Below are 17990 nucleotides of genomic sequence, written 5' to 3'. Positions count from 1 at the left end.
CCACCACTAATTTTATAACTCTTACAACAATCTCAGTCCCTCAATTGTTTCTATTTGGGAAAGGATTACTACTACATAAAGGAAATAAATATATTTTAACAAATTTACCTCCCTTCACTTGCACGTGGTTTTCTGTAAAAATCAGCCCTTTTCGCAAAAGCAGTATGTGTTTGATAAGCCTAAATTGACTCTGCTTCCGTGTTTCAGCAGAGCGATGTATGTACGAAATAAAAACGCAAACAATTGTTCCTCCTGCTTGCTATTCATTGCTCAAATACTGAAAGTCTCTTTATGAATAACACGAATTGATGTTGTCAGTAGCAAAAATATTTACAGAATGTATGTTACATTCAAGAGGAAATTGAAAGTAAAGATGTGATTCCTCTAAAAGAGACATTGAAACATGCAGACTGTCTCACCCTTGCAAAGTCTGCTCACCTTTTGTCAAGATGTTTTGCTTAGTATTCATAAACCTTTTGTATTTGATGTTGACTATTTAAATCAGTTATTATCCGTCAAAGTGGGTCTCTGCAAACATTTGTGATATCAGAAAGAAATAAACAGCAAGTTATTACAAAGCATAACAAAAACCTGGGATTTTTCATAAGCTATAGAAAGTTTCCACCATTCAACTAAGTATGTTCCTTATGGGAAACAGAGAAATGTTGTGAAAGACAAACCTAAAGCAGCTACTTTGATTCACTAAAGTCTCTCCTAAGGAACTAGTATAGGCTCCATTAGCATAGCAGCTTAGTGCTAAACGCTGTCATTAAAATTGACACAGAGCTGATCACAGTGCCGACTACGAAGCTCCCATCAATACCAGTAAGCACAAGAGGAAACCTCATTTGGATAAATGTATCTCCATGATTTTCAAGCTGGTGCAGCTATGGTGCTTAATTCCTTCCCAATATTATGTTTAAAAAAAATAGTTTATTTTCCTCAAAGTAATTCCTGAACTCATGAAAGGAGAAGAGCGATGCATTCAGAACATAGTTCTTAGGGTGGATAGAAAATCATCACATTTTGTTGTTTACTTGGAGATCAATAAACATACTTCTAGCCCAAGTGTTTTACACCCCCACAGCCATTGAAAATACAACCAAAACTCTCAACTCATAAAATCCAAACTACATTTCCTTTCTTCCATATATAGAAGAAAGATGCACCAAAACATACTAAAAAAACCAAACCAAACCAAACAAACAAAAAAACCAAAAAAAACCACACAAAAACAAAACAAAAAAAAAACCCACAACAGTGAGAATCTAGCTTTCTTTACATTATCCAAAGCATCTTTTTGAGAAGTCCTTTAATCATGCTCTTTGACCAAGGGAAGAGAGGAGAGAATTCCCAAGGCGGAGACCTGAGAGCAGTGTATTTTGTCAGCAGTGCCCTCTCCTCTCTCATGGAGAAACTAACCCCCTTCCCAAAGGAGGGAGGGAATCAGTTCAGGAGATTGCTGAGGAGCCTTGCACAGACTCACCATAGAGAAAAGAAGTGTAAAATAGGCTCTTTTAAACAAATATTTTGAAATTATGGACTTGCTGATACAGACCACTTAACAGAATTTACACAGTAGATGTTAACAAAATACATCTCCGGATAACCATGTCCCTCTGCCCCAAAATTCCTAAGCCAAGTAATAGAGTGTGGTGAGTAAAATAAATGAATTAGAAAAAAAAACAAACCAAACCACCACCACCACAAAAGAACAAAACGGGACACCTGGAGAAGGAGAGACGGTGTAGTTATTATTTTACCACACTGTATTTCATCAAAAAAAGCTATTTCGAAAGACTGCTGCAACTTTTTTTGAAAAAATATAATTAAAAAAAATCCTAATGATGCTGAATATATGCAGTAGAGGCCATGCATGAACGGAGAGATGATGCCTTTAACAGGGTTTTCTGTTATGGTTACATTCAAAACAGACAAGTATGCAAATAAAAAGAAAGAAAATTCTGTAGAGGAAAACACTTTTTTCTCACAGGAATGAAAATGGAAACAGTATTAATCACATTGCTCCAAAGAATTTGGTATTAAGCACTACAAGTTACAAAAGATAAAAAACAACAATTCAAATGCATTTCAACTGTCATATACATCTATTAATATTCTTTTCTCTCAAATTTTACATTTCCCGTTTCTTTCCTCAATGAAATAGGAAAATGGCTTATGAGGAGGGATGGAAGGCAAAGAAAGCAAATCAAATGGAATTGCAACAGGTAGGTAAAAGTGAGCCATACTTCAAGCCAAGACAGCTTCTTGAATAGATTTATGTTATTGCATAACTGAAGTACCGTGCCACGGTTTTGGATAGATTTGCTGAGGAGCACATTCCCAAAGCAAACAGAAAATGCATAGTTACCCAGAAAACATCATAAGAAATTGTCCTGATTTGTCCATAATAATGAAGTTGTCATACTACAAATACGAAAATGTGTATTTTCCAGTGAGAAAACACTTTTTTTTTTCCTTTTTTTAAAGTATGCATCAAAACTTCACGCTTTGCAGCAGACAATTTCTGGAAACGGCATCGGCAGGCTCATACATCTCATGGCAACACTTGGTAAACTGGATTGATGCCTAAGACACTCTCCCTTTTGGCTGAGAAAAAAAAACAAAATTGTGAAATGATGCACAAGCCAAATGGTAGGATACCTGCAGTCAGTGCAAGAAAGAAGAGATTAACAGCAGAAAAATCATGCTACTTTTTAATAATAAATCTGAAATGGAGAGTCAAACTGCCCTTAACTAGAGAGATAATTAAAATAGCATCCAGAGGTGAAGGTTCAAACCCCCTTTTGTATGAAACTGTTGACAAATACACTCCATTAAAAATGCCATTCTGTTCCCACCAGCACTTCTGACAATGCTGTTACGGAATTCTACCTTTCTCCTCTTCAGTTCCTCAGACAAGCTGTTTTGTCTGAAAATCAGGACAGATATCTGTATTCCCTCTCATCGGCAGCCCTGCCGATACACCTAGACATCTGCATCAGCAGCACTCCTGCACACCGAGTCTGGCCCTTGTTCACGTCTCGTCCTCAAATCGCGCTCTCATCACTCCTCCGACAGCTCATCCCTTTCACTGTATCCATGCGGATAGACACGACTGAACCTATTCTCTCCTTCATATGCTGCTCCTCAAATTAGACTGTAAATTGGGACAGTGTTTCTTCTTTGGCTGTTTATATAGCCATCTCCTTTCATATGCTGCTCCCTAGCCCTTATATTTCAATAAACGACTTATGAAACGGCACAACGGCTTTTCTCAACACTTCCGTGAAATCCCCAATGATGAGAAATCTGTATCATGACATGCATTTGGAAAAGAGGTTTTCCAGGACTTTTCGTACAGCCCAAGTGAAAACTGGACATTGTCCAAGAACAGTTCTTTCAACAGAGAACACAAGCACTAATTTAGGAATGTGTTTGTTTTATCAAACCCAATATCTGCCTTATAAAAATGTTTCCCCTCCTACCAGGCTGCTGACCGATATATTCTGCTTCTTTTCACTGAAACTTAATATCACACTGTGTTTTCATGTTGAGATGAAAATTGGAAAATAGGTACACAGGTTTATTCTGTCATCTTGACAATCTGTTTTTTCCTTGTGATATTTTAATCCACTTTCCATACTTTCAACATTAACAACTTCTGACGAACTTTTCTTCTCCCATGAAGATAACATCCTCGTAAATGACCTTACACTATGTCTGAGGCTTGGAACATGATTTTATTTCCTTTTATCACTTTGTACTAAAAAGGAAGAAAATGAACCTTTATTAAAAAAGGCTTTTCTCCCCTCCTTTTTAATTATCCTTAGGAATAACAGTTTCTTTCCCTTTTATCTTTTCATTCTGAACTACAGGTACAGTCCTATTATATCACTTGTTGATGCCTTTAAGCATAATATTTCAGCTCAAATGCATTCCTAAATCAATGAAAATGAATTAAATTAGTATCTACAGGCAGAATAAATTAAATAAAATGTACAATAATACAATTCTTACACATTTTTCTGTGCAAAAACATTTTATGCAAAAACCTGTGTCTGACATTCAAATAAACAATTTTATCTCACTAAAATGAAATATCTGTACTTTCAATTTTTTTCTTTGCTTATTAAAACTTGAGATTTTTTGAATTATAGTATTCCAGGAGAAAAAGTAATAATCTATTTTCCCACAGAAAAAAAAAAGGAAGGCAGATGATCCTCATTCACATTTTAAAAAATTGTACCACTTACAAAAAATACTGGTTTTCTACAACTGAAAAGGGAATGTCTTTCTTTACTCACAGAATGAAACAAAACCAATTGTGAAAAGGCAATCTGCATTGTTTCACACGTACGTTTCTGCTATCAGTGTGGTATTTTTAGGAGGAGGAAGTTTGAACACATCCTGGTCTCTGCTTGAACCATGAGTAAGGATTTGAATTTCTAATAAATAGTTATCTACCAGAAGCAAGGCTGTGCACACATACACTTTTAAAATGAGACACTGGATATTTAGTAACATTGTTGTCTGCGACTATTCTAAATAAAATTGGGATTTGCATCAGTTCTTATTGTTAAGTGTTTGGCATCACCTCTAACATCCCTGCATATAGATTCCGAACTATGTTATGAACCTTCCCCAGTTGACCCACAACAAAAAAAAAGCATCTTGATTCAGAATAAAGGTCAAACTGCATTAGAAATTCCTTAGATAAACACATGGTGAAAACGAGCTTTTTGACAACTGCTATTTCCATAGCATCAACAATTTAATTTGTGTGCTAGCCGTAAATCCAACAGGAATTAATTATTTTAGGAAGTAATAAGGTTGCATTAGTGCCATGAATGGCACAGACTGACTAGGTCCAGATCAGTTAGCAGTCCCAAGGGATACTCCACTGTTTCCTCTTCCTTCCTCCAAACTATCTAAAAATCAGAAAATACATCCTGGCCAAAATGAAATCAATGGTGAACACCTGTTCACTGGCAGGGCCCAGATTAAACCTCACACTTAGAAGACCTTTCTTTTGAATAGAAAAAAGACAGTGTTTGTGGTAAACTATTTTTAAAATTTTGGTGGTGGTAGTCTTTTCAAAGACTTGTGAAAGTATCTACTAATTTCAGATTAAATTCTTCCCTAGGATTTGAAACAGACAAAAAAGAAAAATTATTTCCTCTTATTTTTTAATTAGAATTGCCCACCCCTCAGCAGGTGTAAGGACACTGCCTGCAGGAGCTTTTTTGTTGGCTAAAAACTTGGTTTATATAATCAGCATGGTAATTATTGAGCTCTTTGCTATTAAAAGGAACTCATTACTGCTATATTTTGCTGATTGATCCATACTCATGAAGCAATTTAAAAATGTAAAAAGCATTTTGTGAACCACTTAAAATAAAATCTTTGATATGAATATTGAGAAAATGTAACTGACAGTTGTCTTTGACTAAACTTCAATCTGCGATTTGCTAGCAGTTCAAGCAAATCTACGTGGAACTGGACAATGAATATAATCACCTTAAGTCAGGTATTGTTCTCTGCTACTTGTCAGATTTCCTTTGCAAGGGATGGGGCCTGTTAGACCATAAATACTCACCTCAGATTCCGTGATACTTTCACAGGTGATCTTGCAACCAGACAGGAAAAAATGACCAAGTTCCCACACAAGTAGTTGTAGAGTCATTGGATTCTCCTGGATGACTCCACAACTTGCAGCAATGCTGCTCTTTTCCCTGAGGGCTCTCAGGAGGCCTGCCATGTCCATGAAATCCTATTAGTCACATGCAGAGATAGCCTTCTGAGAAGCAGTCTGAAAAGAAAATCACCTTTACTCATAATGAATGATTAGCATGGATCTGAAACTGTTATCGAATGAGTTACTTTCAACTTTGTACTCTCTGCCAAGTTTTCTCATGCTTCAAAAAGAACTGATAAATTATCCAACAATTTCTAATATTGAAATACAAGCAGGAGAGAGAAGAATGAGGGAGAGATCACAAGAGGGTGGACATATGTCAACTGTTCAAAGAATTTCCCTTATTCAGGGAAATCTCAAGTGAAATTCTGCCTCCAGTGAAGTCAACATACAACTCAATGAACGCAACAGCGCCAGTATTTCAGCCTTGACCTCCATCCTCTCGTGCTTCTCATAACAAGTCTGTTCTTTTCTCCCTCATCAGCTCAGATGCCACTTCGTTTTCAAGCTAGCTGTGGCACTGAGGCTGACTCCAGTCTTTTAGGCATAAAAGCCCCCTTGGTTCTTCCATCTCCATGGCAATCTGATCTGGTATTTACAGGGTCCACTACAGCATCAAATCATTTTACAAATCGAAAGAACATGACCAGTAACTGAAATCAATACTTTTTTTTTTTTGACAAGGATCATAAGTAACTATGGCTGGCTCAATTCATCCACTCTTAAAATAAAAAGCAGACTCCAGTGAGAGCTGGGTCAGGCCCTAAATCGTGCAGCACGGTCACACAGTGCTTACAATAGGAAGGGAATATGGTTTTCAGCTCAGACATTCATGAGAATCAAGGTAGGTCACTGTCCTGGAGGGCATGTGGACAACCATTTCACTGTTTACATACTTCTGTGTAAATTTGATGGGCAGTTTATGGGGACAAGTGAACTCCACCTCCTGCCAGCATTAATACCATCGATGTGTTGTTGCAGAGCAATCCCTTCAAGATAATGCATTTCAGTATTTAAAGGTCTATTTCCCCGCTCTGCTCCTTCTCATTTCCATTTTTTGAAGAGGAAAGGATTATGCTATTTCAGCCTTTGCTCTTGTTTTTTTCTTAATGCATTAAGTATTTTTAGGCTCTTTTTTCCTTCCACAAAAAATGAGTACTTATAAAATTCATTTCGCTTTAAGAAATTTATTTTTGCTTTCAAGCTGCGGAAACAACTCTTACTGAATATTATTTTTATCTTTCTTGGAGATGGTTGATTTATTTTTAATTGCTTCTTTAGGTCAGGATGCTGCTTACCAGTATGCCTACATTTACTGTGCTCATTAATTTAAGCTTTTCTAAAAAGTAATATGTCAAATCACTTTTTTCTCCTGGAAAACTAAGTCATGGTAGATAGAGAGATCAATTATTAATCAGCATTAACCTAAAGTAAAAAAACCCAAGAAGCATCTTAAAGACTCAAGTGCTCTTGAGTGAATGAATTTATACTAGATCATACTTTTCCAGCAGAAGCTCTGCTAGGAAATTAAAGCACAGGGAGATGGAGGTCTAAGTCCTCAGAGCTATTGAGGTCCTTTATTTTTATTTCAAGAAAAAAAAAAAAACAATAAACACTTAAAAAAAAAAGGAGGGGGGGAGAGAAAACAAGGAAAGAGAAAGAAAACAAACAATGTCCAAGGTTACACAAAGATATACATGAAAAGAAAGACCACAGCCAGCTCTTTCATATATTAAACTCCAGTAAATCTAAATCCAGCTGTCCATCTCCTCAAAGTTATTAAATTAATATATTCATAGAAGAACAGAATCCTAAATCCAGCAGAATAAATTTTATCATCTATAGATTTCAGTAGATTTAAGTAAATACACCCTTTGTTATTTCCTGTATTATAATTTAAGAAATATGAAAAAAGTAATGCAAAACTTCTCGAAAAACCCCACTGCTTCTCAATCCTACATATTTATTACATGGATCATAGAAGAGAGCCCATAAACACGTATAAACCAATTTATAGCCTCTTCTGCTAAGAAGCAGCATATTGAAAAAAAGCCAGTCCAGAACTGCCTTGAAAATTTGATTCAGTGATCTTGTATTCACTATGTTTTATGTAAAGCATAAAACCAGCTTTTAACATTACTTTTCTCTTTTTATCCAATATTTGGGAGAGTAAATTTAGACATAAAACTACAACTATCACACTGCCACTGAACTTTCTACCAGAGAATAAAGTCAGTATACAGACAAGAGCTCATCCCTTTCTATAAATAAATACATTAAAATTAGTATAACAAATAACAATTGGGAATTAAACTCTCCTAACAGATTAATTCTAACTTTGCATAACTAATGTTCAAAACCAGATATGCCAACACCAGCGAACTCTGAGTGGAGCCACCACGCGCGTACCACGGGAGGACTCCCCCGTTTAGCATCTGCAGCGCAGTCGCTGCCCCAGGGCACAATCTGCCCCCAGCTACCGCCCGGCTGCTTCAGAGCAGGTGAGGGCTGGTACAATCGGCTGTCCCTGACAGCAGACTCTGCGGCGTGTCAGGTGCCCAGGAAAAGAAGGCACCAACCGTGCTGAAACTTTTCTCGATAAGTATCATCTTTCACTTGGATGTACAGCATCAAACCTAGAAATGCAGCCACTGGTAATCCTGGGACACATCGCTGAACACCAACTCTTTACTATCACTTCTGCTTCCCCAAGATCAGATCCCTGGAATCCTATGACTCGTTGGTCCTCATCTATCTACTCTTATTTCCTGATTTATTGTATTTTTAAAACTAAAGTAGTGGGGGGTTTGTTGGTTTGTTTGAAACAAGGACAAGGCTGTTATGGAATGAGAGTGATCTCATTTTAACAACATAGTCAGAATTAATTTCCCCTCTCTTTTGTCAAGTTCTTTTCCTGTCCTTTGAGAGCTTGCCAGGACATGCTTCTGTGCTATATGACTGGAAAGGAAAAAAGGAGGAGAGAAGGAAGAAGGAGAGGAGAAGGAGAGAGGAGGAGAGGGGAAGTGAGGGGAAGTGGGGGAGCGCAGGGAAAAGCAGGAAAAGAAAGAAAAAAAGAATGATTATTTCAGTTGGAAGGGACCTACAACTATCATCTAGTCCAACTGCCTGACCAATTCAGGGCTGATCAAGTTAAAGCTTTATTTCCCTTTCCCAGACTGCTGACTGTCTAGTAACAAGCAAGTCCCTTCCTTAAAAAATGTCACTCCTGGACCTTTATTGCTGTATGAACCAAATAGCTGAATACAAACCACTCTGGGAAACCCATGGGCTTAAGCCTGCACTAGTACCTCTGTGACCTCCTCACTGCTACAGGCAGTACTAGGAAAGAAGGGGGACACGATAAGAAACCTAGATAAGAGTAACATAGAAAGAGGAAATCGTAAGCTACAGCAGCATCATTGATCTGTGTAAGAAAAGCAAAGCTGAGAGCACATGAAATGCGTTTTCCTGCAACCACTCTTTCCAATAATCAAAAGCAGAGAGTGAGACTACAGATCAGAAGAGGAAAATCAGCTGAAGAGTCCTGCTTCTCTGGGAACAACAAGCAGGTCATTCTTCTGAAGATGTTAGGGAGTAGTATGTCAGTCCAGCTGATAAAAGGACATAAAGGAAAAAGAAAAAGTCCGTAAATGAGTTTTCCACAAATTCACAAAAAGGAAGCAACCAGAAAAAAACATTGCAAAAAATTGTTCATCTCCTAAGTACCACACGCTAACTTCGTGCCAGAAGTCTTAGTTTTTTTAATAACTAATTTATTTGTTACTCCAGACTAGTGACTTTTATTACCAAATGAGCTTACACTGTCAGCTGAACTGAATTCCTCTTTTATCAGAGTTTTTATCTCATAGACTTGACCTTGTGGACAGGAGCCAATCTGTACCAACAGGCTGAGTGTCGGAGCTGTCCCCGGCGTGGCTGACAAAGACAGCACTAATGTGACCATTAGGAGCCGCAGCGTACTTTGGGGACGCTTTCCAGTATGGCACTGCGGCCAATTTTCCTGCAAACAGGAACTCGAGAAAAACACTTCAATGAGGCTTATGTTGCTGTTAAAGAACCAAACAGCACCACCCTGTTCACGCTTCCCTGCTTATAGTGTCCCCAGAGTGAAATTCTGAAAATGCAAAGCAGCATTTTAGAATCCTCAGTTTTCCCTGTAACCAACACCCTTGCACATACTTGCTGCGTCTGACAAACTATTGGCTAACGCGAGCCTAGACAGAACACAAGACAACTTTTTTTCTCCAAGTATTATTTTAAATTTAGAGAAGCAATAAATTATTGCTAGTCCTGCTACACTATGTTCATGCTGTTCTTTTCATGCTATTCTTGATACTAAAGAAGGTAGTGCTATTTTTTTAAGATTTTATATGGGAGGCATGAAGATGCCCCACATAAGCTAATAATGGCAAAGGGACTTATCCGTTTAGGATTAGTGGAACTGAAAGCTGTAACCCTACACTGCTTTTATTCTGGACTGCAAACTGCCTGCCACCATTTTGCATGCTCCTTTGGCACCTCTTTATACTCTTAATTTTCAGGACAGGTAGTAATATACTCCTTTGGAAACGTGGCACAGCTTGTACCATCTACTTTTTGAGAGATCCTTGCAACTCCTCTCCTTACCCTACATAACACTCATGAAAAATGGGCTCATGATCAATTACTAACATTTCTCTTATATTGTACTAATCCATTTTACATTTTGTGTCTTCAGACTTCAGTACTCAAGTGAAAATTTCAGATTTCTTCTCTCCTCAGAAATTATTTATCTTCACCACAATGCCATGATACAATTTGTCACTGTTCAGCATAACTGCAGTAACTAAACCTACTTCAAAAGGAAGAAAAATGAAAGGGACTGTAGCAGTATACAAAGAAAAGAGAACTAACATGAACGAAAAGCCAGTACCAGGCCTCCTTGTTCTAGCTAGTACAATTAGTATTTAATGCTAATAATTCATATCTCACTCAGACACACGTAATTACCACTGACAATGCAGGCTCCAATAACAAGGGATAAAATTATATGCACGCATTTACATAAACACTGCAAACTTCACCTTTTTTCACCTCCCTTCACAGATCACTCCACACCAACATTATTAAACTAATTTATATCCCTGGCTGGAGAAAAGCAAAAACCCTGCAATTTTCCTTTCCCTTAAAATGAGCTTTCACTTATAATCTACATTTATATTATGTTAACATTCTTTGCTAAATTTATAAGGATATGTGTTTCAATAACTGAATTCAGTGTATTTGCTCTCGATTGCACTGTTCATTTCAGATTAGTTCTTTATTTAACTGAACAAGCATTCCACAGACACTTGCAACAACCAAAATAATCATCTGACCCTCTGAGATTACCCGCAGAGATCCACTCACTGAACTCTTTTGAAAGATGAGTTTGGCAAATTGAGAAAAATATTTGCATATTCAGTGACACTGGAGGTACCTTCTACTTGCATGGGCATGCAGAGGCTTTGAATAATAAAACTAATATTTCCTGTATCTACTGAAAAACTCACGTGTCCTAGTATCCCACTGACCTATTTAACAGACACTTTGCACAGTTACACTTTGTGTACTGTGTATAGACCTATAATTTGTGGTAGAAATGTTTGATCTGAATCTCTAAATGACCTTGTACTTTGTACTACTAAATTTCATCCAAACTTTTAAAGTTTTCTAATTCTTTCCATATTATATTCTGATTTTTCCCTGAGTAGAGAATGCTTCGTAAGTTTGCCTCAGCAGGTCTCATTAGTATACGTCTACTTCTTGCACCAAGGGTCACTAAAAATATGAAAATATGAAATATAACCAATCTGAAAACCTGCAGGAACTCCACTGGGAACCATTAGGAACAGCCTCAGTAGCATGGTTATTCTCCTAACTATGCATAAAAAGACAGGAAAAGGCTCTTATTTATCATTTCTACATAGAAGGACAAAAAATAAAGACATCAGGTATAAAAAAAACACAAGTAGATTATAAAAAAAATAATCTTTTGTATTATAGGCAGGTTTCCACAAGCTACCATTGAAGCAAGTGCTCAGTAACAGTCACAAGAACACTGAGATGATTAAGACAACAGTATGCAATTAGCTAAATTCAGGTACCTGTTATACATGTATCATTCCCGATTCCCTGAGGCACACAGAGATCAATACCACAGTTTGATGCCAGGGCCAGCATTTTTTTCTCAGCACGATATTTTTAAACTAGATGCTCCTTACAGTAACACAGATCTGCAGCAAACCAGCTGAAACCAAGGGAGATACATACGTTGCAAACCAGTTACAATTTATTTTGAAGTCCTACAATTCAACTTAAGAATTCAGAGGCTACTGGTGAGGTCTCTGCACATATATTAGAAAGAGGAGGAAAGGGAAAAAGTTATGATATGTGGACACTTTCATTGCATTAGCTCTTAATGGTATGGCTCTGTTGCCAACAGCTCCAAGTATTACAAAAAGCTCTTACTTTGCCATTATCTGCTTCATGCTGGTTAGAAGCCAAGGTTCAGCAATCTTGCATCAGGGAAAAGCTTACAGGAGAGTCTAATGATGATCAAGATCTCTACTATACACTGTGAAATTGAGAAAAAGTTATTTCCTATGACACCCTTTTTATGTTGTCCTTATTCTGCCACATCACCCAAGATGGGTTTCATAGTGGCATTTATATACACAGGTAGTGGTGGGTGAGATTTTTTGGCCCTGCATCAAGCAGCATGCTTACCTCTGGTGCTGCTATTCCCTGTCCCTACTTCTGCTTTTCATAGTCCTAGCACAATCTCTATTCTGACTAATCAATAATTCAAGGTCCTCTGAAATGTTATAAATGCTCTATTTTTGTAACATTTATGCTTAATTGTGCAACTACGAGAGATTTGTTTGCAATGACAGAAGAATGAGTTGTTCCAGCATACACAGTTAAAGCTTGAAATAACACCTGGGTTTTGACCAACAGAAACCATGGCCATTCAGCAGACTGGAGAAGAGATGGTCACTCCAAACCTCCTTCTATGTACAGTTGCAGGGAGAATTTCTCCCTCCACCCCACATAAACATTGTCAGGTGGGTGTCCGACACAAGATGGAGTTCTTCGGAGGGATTAATGGTAATAAATAAGTAAGCAAAGCAAAGGAGCTTTGGATTCTCCTTCACAAAGCTTTTCACTTTTTAGTCAAAGGTGGTCACAAATTTGAAAGCAGTTTGGTTTTGTTTACATCTGCAGGTATCATAAAAAGCAAAGACTACGTAGCAGTGGAGGCCAGCTGTCAGTCAAACACATGTCCTTCAAGAGGTAAGAGTGTTAGGGATTTTTCAAGAAATGCAAAGAGAGGAAGCAAGAGAAGGAGAAAAATATTTTCCCTCAAACTGACATTTGTACTAGCTGTCCTTGATGATGCTTCAGGCAACTTCATTTAGCCCTCGGCTGCTGCCTTGCTGAGCTGCCTTTGATGTTGCCCCAGGCAATTATCATCTAGCCTTTGGCTTCTGCTTGCTTGGACACCTTTTGTTGCCATTTCTGATTTGTGTGATCAGATCTTATCAATTTCACATATATATGATCCTCTTTGTCCATCTGGACAAACGTAAATAGTTGACGTAATCTTAGGCTTGGTCTTTTTATTTTTATTTAATTCACTTCAATGGTTTTATTTTCTTTCCTCTCTATAATAGACTCAGAAAATATAATTCTTCCTGCCCAGTAGAATACCTCATCTGCTTTGATTTTTCTGTTCTTTCTTTGGTCGGGGAGGAGAAATATGCTTTCTTTGCATTTATCTCATTTTATACTCAAAATGTTGAATGCATGTCTGCCAGGGCAGACAGGAGATATTCCACGTCCTTCTGCTCAAGGCAATATATCTTGGCCTTATCAAGCAGGGATATAAGAGAGTTAGAATAACTAAAGCTAAGCTGCTAAAGCTGTGAACTCCTGCCTATTACTCCTGCACTACTAGAAAAGAGTACTAAAAAGCTGCTTCTTTGCTCATGATACTTTAAATTATTTCTTCCTTGACTGGGAAAAAGCTGATAGACTGCAGCAGTGAGGTATCATCATTTCAGCTAATTTGGGGAGTGGGAGAGGAATGTTTGACCAATTAAATGTTAGCAGATTTTTTTCCTCACTTTTACTATACGTTTTTGTTCCTCACTTTTAATAAATGTTTCTTTTGATCACATCTTGTGGCTTTTCAAAGTGACAGATCAACTGCAAAGAACAATAATGTCTAAATATCATGAGGTCTCCATAATTTTAACCTTAAACAAACAGTATTGCATACACAAATTTGTCTTCAAATTTATTCAGCAGCTTTCCTAGTACTACACTACAAAACAGAAATCACTGTAACGAACATTAATTCTGCAAAGGAATGAGCTGCAGACATTTGGAGTCACTCTACCAGTAGGGTGCTCTTATGTAAACAGTCGATGAACTGGAGGGCCTCATCTAATGCCTGCTGGCTGTAGACCCCAAAACACACACCTACATTAAAGATACATCCCCTGTTTTGGAAAGTTTACACAGGACAATTACAACATAGCTGTACAAAGAAAGATTACCGTTAAATAAAAAAGTATGAAGTACTCTTGCCAGAAATAGCTTTTAAAGGAAAGGCTATACAGCAGAAAGAAAGCAGAAAATACATTTTAACTTCCTGAAACAATTTCTTGCTCAGTGCACTCTCAGTTCTTACATCCATGCTCGGCAACGGCACCATGCAGGCACCAGAGCCAGGTGCTGCCATCACCCCACTCTACAGGTCAGGGCAGCAACGTTTGTATTGTATTGTTCTTGTATTTCACAAGAACATCCAAAAGCTTATAAGCAAGCAGCTTTTCCTCGCTCCTCAGTAAACACACTGACATGAAAGTCCAAATGTTATGGTGTCACAGAGTCACTTTGGTTGGAAGGTACCTTTTGAGATCATGCAGTCCAAACCCGCTGGCTCAAGCAGGGTCAGCAAGAGCAGGCTGTCCAGGCCTGCATCCTGTTGGGTTTTGAATATCTCCACAGATGGAGACTCTACAACCTCTCTGAGAAACCCGCTCTTGCATACAGTGGACTGTGTTACATCACCTGCACTCTTCCATCTTATAGACGTGAGATCGTGCAACATGACTAGGGGCTAGGGAGGGAACCACCTGGGCCACGTAGCACTTGTTCTCAGTCATCCTCCACAGCACAGCATGAAAAACCTCTTCTTTTAGTGCAATGAAGCAGGGCATATCTGTTTTACTAGCAACACTCCACAAGTGAAGTTCGGTGGTTTGTTTTTTGTGGGCTTTTTTTTTTCTTTCTGAATAATCTTATTCCCGGAAAAACAAAATTATCATCAATGCAAAATCAAAGAGCAAACACAAACTCTAAAGTCTCAAGTTTAGCAGCACTGACTTTTCAGAGCATAAAAATAATGCAAGATGGCAAAGAACTCAAAGATAGATAACTTTCTGGTAAGATCAAATTGCCTGGGGTGACTAATATTTTAGCAAAAAGCCAGCCAAGTTCTGCAGTTACTGTCTGAAAAAAACATAAACACGAGAATACAGTACTATGTAAAAAGAGGCACTGAAGCACTGCTGCACATGCCCAAAAGCATTATAACAATATGCTGCAACTACTTCATGATGCTGCAGCCTTGACATCTTATAGTGTTTGTATTAATGCAAATCAACTTGTAACTTACTTTAAAATGACAGGAACATTAAGCAGCATAAATTTTCATGAGGCTAATGCTCTTGTGAATGCACAAAAGCAATCGCAGAGGTCTGTTCTAAATACTGGCATTTAATTTTCAGATTTGGCTGGAAAACACTTGCTCAGTATTGATGCTCGGGAACATAAGCCTAATAGCCGTTCTCAAAGAAACACCTACACACTGGAATATGTTTAGTCATTTTAAAATTAAAATTACTCTTTTTTGGACTCTGATAACAGAATGTGATGCCTTTTTTGCTGAAATATTGTCATGCTTTAATCATCTTCTGATCACATTGTAATTTGAAATAAGTCTTATGTCTTAAAAAAATTTACAATGATGTTTTCCAAAATAATCACAGCTACCTCATTTTGTCAAGTCTCTAGAAGTAGCAAGCACATTTTGCCAAATAACTCTTGGAATAGCACCCAGTCAGAAAAGTATATCGTTTGGAATGAAGCCACATCTGCCCCATCCCAAAGAGCTGAGCTGGGTTAGCAAATTCAAAACTTATGTCACTGTCAAAACTCAGACTCCTTAAAAAAAAAAAACACAAAATGACAACAACAAAAAAAAAAAAAACCCCAAACCCTTCTACTAGCTCAGATCCTCAGTCTCAAGGTGAAACGCTAAATATCTGCAGCATACTAATACCTGATAGCCTTAGCAGAACCTTCTCTTGCCCTGTTAGAACTTGTTTGGTTCTGATCAGATCTTTACCAAGACCATGATAATTTTCTAATCTACAAAAACAGAAAATAAGATCATGTTTCTGTAGCTCTTTTCCTCTTAAATGAAACAAAGCCTGTAAAACTTGTGCTCTTAAAATGGCAGCCATATGGGTCTTCCTAGTTTTCTCTCCTCCTGCTTGAATATTGTTTATTTCCACCCGTACATTGATTCATAGCCCCAGTAGCTTCGACAAATTACCTTTCCTCTAGAATACTACTATAGTGTTCTATAATTACTACATCACTACTAACTACAGTACAGTGTGCTGAGTTGGGTAAATCATTATCTACCCAGGCTTAGACGTCACAAACTTGGTGGGAAAGAAATAAAATATAGATCAATACTACTGGAACTGGAATGATCCATCCAACTTAATTAGAACTACCATATTTCAGTACATTTCAGTCAACAGCTAAAAAGATTGTCTATTACTTATATGAAAAAGTCAAATCCTCAAATAAATCTTAGTAAGGCCAGTCCCTCAACTACACAGAAACATTTTTTTTAATGCACAATCATAAAATAATTTAGTAATAACACCATTAGCAACAGTTGAATTTCAAAACCATAGGTCCTTGCACAGCCAGTATGAAACACTAAAGCTTCACAGCCTGGCGTGAATGGGCTGGGTTAACTAGCTGAGAAATTGTGGTTAGATTTCTAGAAGACGGTTTAGCTCAAATGTCTTCACAATATATCTCTGTGTTAAGTTTATCCTATATTTTGGGAAAATTTCAGAAGTCTGAACTAGTTAAAACGCTTGACTGGAGCAGGTAGGCACCTACCAGCATATCCACTGAGTATTGAACTAAATCTCACCAACAGGAGCTGTGACAAGCCAAGCATGAAATTATAAAGTAAAATAAATTTGGGAAAAAAAAACAACAAGCCATGGATATTTATTTAATCACCTTAGTTGTTAAGTGGAAGAATGGATCCTTCCTTTAGTCTGGGACTCACCTATGTGATGTATCTATTGACCTCTTTTCCTTACAATTAATACAAACAAGTTTTGGGTGAGAATATCATCCCAAATTGAGCAGTTACTACAGAGACCTGGAACCCTGCCCAGAGGAAGGATTTCGTTAGAGAGGCGGGTTGGCGCTTCCCACGAGAGTCCAAGGCATTCCTGTTTTACGGTGCCGCTGCCTGACCAGAAGCCTGTCTGTAGGGCAAGGCTGCAGCTCTGCGGAGGCAGCCAACAGCTTCCCCGCTGCAAAGGGAGGAAAGGCTGCCATGGCAGTCTGCCTTCTTGTCACTCAGCAGTGCTGCCCTTCCGCAGTGTGAGTGGCCTGTATCTGCCAAGACCCATTTTATGAACTGAACTACCACCTCCAGAATAGCCCTTGGGAGTGGATTTGGTGTTAATTTGCCTGGAGGATGCCATTTACTGCTTGTTGCATGGGGGAAGAAGAAGCATTGGTTGTTTCAGATTATTTTTCAGTGCAGTCAAAAGGGTGAAATCAAACATGTTATCTAATTAAAGGAACCAAACATATAAATGAATTGGTCTTGCATGCTGCTAGCATATTATCTTGGAAGATGTACTTTCAAAACCAAAAAAAAAACCCACCCAATTTTATTTCCCTTTGAAAAGTTCCACAGAGTAATACCATCAATGCTTTTAGGACTGCCCTGGTAGGTCAAGCCAAATCTATTGCTATCAGACCAGATGTAGAGTATTCTTAACAGAAGAAATATCTAAATCGACCAAAATATTTCATGTAGTATAATATTTTTAAATACTTTGACTTGCCTATGTCCACCCAGCGACAAGCAGCATGCATGGTCAGAAAAAAAAATAATCTCAGGAATAGAGCT

The sequence above is a fragment of the Tauraco erythrolophus genome, chromosome 15 (genome assembly GCF_009769465.1).
Source record: "Tauraco erythrolophus isolate bTauEry1 chromosome 15, bTauEry1.pri, whole genome shotgun sequence".
Classification (NCBI taxonomy): domain Eukaryota; kingdom Metazoa; phylum Chordata; class Aves; order Musophagiformes; family Musophagidae; genus Tauraco; species Tauraco erythrolophus.
This window is presented reverse-complemented; position numbering follows the sequence as displayed.